The sequence below is a fragment of the Rattus norvegicus genome, chromosome 1, assembly GCF_036323735.1.
Source record: "Rattus norvegicus strain BN/NHsdMcwi chromosome 1, GRCr8, whole genome shotgun sequence".
Taxonomy (NCBI): Eukaryota; Metazoa; Chordata; class Mammalia; order Rodentia; family Muridae; genus Rattus; species Rattus norvegicus.
Genome location: NC_086019.1, coordinates 25,456,472 through 25,459,768, shown reverse-complemented (window position 1 = coordinate 25,459,768; position 3,297 = coordinate 25,456,472). Strand labels below are relative to the sequence as shown.

Here is a 3,297-nt window from a genome sequence, read left to right as displayed (position 1 = left end):
AAGGTAAACAAAAACAATTTTATTCGGGCTTATCTATCAAAAGTACTATGATGGGAAAGACAATATGGTAAGACTTTGAGAAAGATAGTCACAAATCACGAGTCGGGAAACAGAGACTGATAAATGATCTTAATTAACCACCTCTTTTAGTCAGCTAGAAGAACACAGGGACTGGTGACACTCACTTTAGAATGGGCCTTTCCTCCTCAATTAACCTAATCAAGTTGATTGCATACAAGCATGCTCAGAGTCTAATCTAATGTAAATAATGCTTAATGGGTGTATCTGAAAGCTGCCACTTACATAATTTTAGATCCGGTCAAGCCGAAGAAAATCAACACTTACCATCACCAGAGCCAATTCCAGCAACCAGCACAATCCTAATACAAATGATGCTGGTGTCAGAGGCCTGAGAATATATTGACGGCCTAAACTATATGGTAAGGCCTTGTCAAAAGATAAAGTGAAGAGGAAGAGGTGGGGAAGGAGGACAAGATGGTCATGCTCTGAGGAGGATATGCTTGTAGTATAAATAAAACAGAAAGCATGAAATAAAGCCAATCAATGACTCATCCCATCCCTAGGTACTGGACTTGCTGATCTTCAGCCCTAAAAGTGCAAGTCTGATCATCAGAAGCCACCAGGTCATGGGGAGGAATATAACGCATGCTTTCACTGAGAAATGTTAACAAATAGTAAACTATATCTGGGTGTGTGTATTTAAATGTTTTTGTTGTCTTTGTGTGTTTTTCTGCATTTTAATTACATTAATTTCCTTATTCCTTTCCTCTATCTAGCCCCTCTGAAGTATCCTCTCTAACTCTTATGTTACCCCTCACATTAATAGCCTCCTTTTCTTTATTATTGTTACACACACACACACACACACACAGAGAGAGAGAGAGAGAGAGAGAGAGAGAGAGAGAGAGAGATGCATAAATAAATGCATAAATAAAACCTGCTAAGTCCATTTTGTTGTTTGTCTGTATGATTTTAGGGTTGACCCCTTTGTACTAGATAGCCAATTATGAAGGGCATCCGTAAGAAACACTAATTCTCCCTCTGTAGTCATTAGGTGCCTTTAGTTCTTTGTCTAGAGGTAGAACTTTGTGAGATTTTCCCGCTTCCATGTTACCTTATCCATTGATAATTGCAATTGATCGTTTGAAAACAAACCCATAACAATTTCTATGAGAAACTGTTTCACTTCCTGGTATTCTGATCCTTATTGCACCTTTAGGGCTATCTTACCATGCTGTTCATGTTGTGATTCATAGGTGTGAGAGCTGGGTTAGACTGTCTAATTGCTTCCCTTCATTAGCTAGTTGTATAACATTTTATGGTGCTGTGGAAGCTAGACTGCATGAAGGAGGCTCCCAGGAAAGCTGTAGTTCAAATAGTTCAAGTCCTATGTCCTATGTGTGAGGTGACTTTAGCAATAGGGGTCTACATTCAACCTCTGATAACAATCAAGGGTAACAGCAATAGTTTGAATTGTTTTGAGAGTTACTTGGACTACCTTGACCAACCATTCAAAAGCAAGTTTCTTGTGCCTGGTACTGGGGTTTGTGTTAGACTGTGGTTCTTGAAAGGATTATTGTCATCCCTAGATTGTGTGTGTGCGTGCTTATATATAACTGTAGATAAGTATGAAACAATAAGACTTTTTTTTCTAGGTACCAAAATTCTTTATTTGAAGAAATGGTACAAATTAAAGAACTTAAGCAGATGTTCTGGTGCAACTTATAGAAAAGATAAAGGCAGCCTAACATGCATGCACTGCCTCAGTGACCAGCAAAGTCACGTGGCCTTGGGGACGTCAGCTTAGCTCTCATCACCGTGTCCCAAGGTGTGCTTGTCAAAGAGATATTCTGCCATGCCAGATTCAGGGGCTCCCATCTTGCATAAGTTGGTCACGTGGTCACCCAGCTCTTTAATGGATTTCACCTGCTCATTCAGGTAATGCGTCTCAATGAAGTCTCATAAGTGGGAATCATTCTTGTCAGTAGCCAGTTTGTGAAGTTCCAGTAGTGACTGAATCACACTCTTTTCCAAGTGCAGTGCACACTCCATAGCATTCAACCCGCTCTCCCAGTCATCACGGTCAGGTTTCTTTACATCCTGCAAGAAGATTCGTCCACTTCGTTGGTTCTGCAGCTTCATCAGTTTCTCAGCATGTTCTCTCTCCTCATGAGATTGATGGAGAAAGTGTTTGGCAAAGTTCTTCAGAGCCACATCATCCCGGTCAAAATAACAAGACATAGACAGATAGACGTAGGAGGCATACAACTCCAGGTTGATCGGGCGGTTGATGGCAGCCTCCGAGTCCTGGTGGTAGTTCTGGCGCACTTGCGAGGGAGAGGCGGTGGTCATGATGGTGGCTGGGAGAGGCACAGAAGCGATGCGACGTGGCAGAGCGACGAAGTTGCAAAGGGCTCAGGCTCAAAGCGGCCAGCGAGGGTCGGAGGGGTCGAGCACCAGGCTCCGTTCAAGCACTGTTGAAGCAGGAAACCACGGCGACTCTGGGCAAGAACGTCTATAATAAGACTTCTTGAGGCTTTATCCAACATCTTTATTATTTGTCCCTCCTCCTATCTCACCCTATGTATTTTTATATGACCATGAAGAGACACTGTGACCAAGCCAGTTTATTTTCCAAAAACACTTAATTGAGAGCTTGCTTATCATTTCAAAAGATGAGTCTAGGACTTTGGGCTTAAGGAAAGGCCAAATATCATGGTGGCAAGAATGTGTAAGGTAGAGATGGCTCACTTTCTCACATGCTTCAAAGCCATGGCTCCTCCAGTGACTTATTTCCTCTAGTCATGCCTAACCTCCCAGACTTTCCACCTTCTACCAAAATAGTGCCACCATTTCTTAGACCTTCCATAGACAAATGAGCCTATGGGCAACAATTCATATTCAAAGCATAACACCTTCCTCTACCCTTCTGTTCTATCTGGGCATGAGCAGAGATCTTTATCTTGTCTACTGATTCAAATGCTGATCTCTGCCATAAGAGAGGGGGGAGGGGAGAAAGGAAAAGTATCAGTTCAGGCTCCCCAAGACCAAGTTCTCAGCACAGAAATTTATTTGCCCCAGGGGGACAGGGGGAAGAAATAAGAGACAAAGACAGGAGATAGAGGACATGTAGACAGGGAAGGGAGCAAGACAAAGGGGGAAGTGGAATTTTGACAAGGTTCTACCTTAGCATGAGGAGTGTTCTGAAAAAGGGGGAAATGGGAAAGGTGCGGATTCAGTAATGACTTGGAGTCAGTAGTAGATGAAAGCTGTTCA

At 42.6% G+C, this 3,297-nt stretch overlaps 1 pseudogene; it reads right to left on the bottom strand.

Annotated features, from left to right (window-relative positions):
• Nucleotides 1–1,664: 1,664 nt before the first annotated feature.
• Nucleotides 1,665–2,570, bottom strand: Fth1-ps4 (ferritin heavy chain 1, pseudogene 4; annotated as a pseudogene).
• Nucleotides 2,571–3,297: the final 727 nt, after the last annotated feature.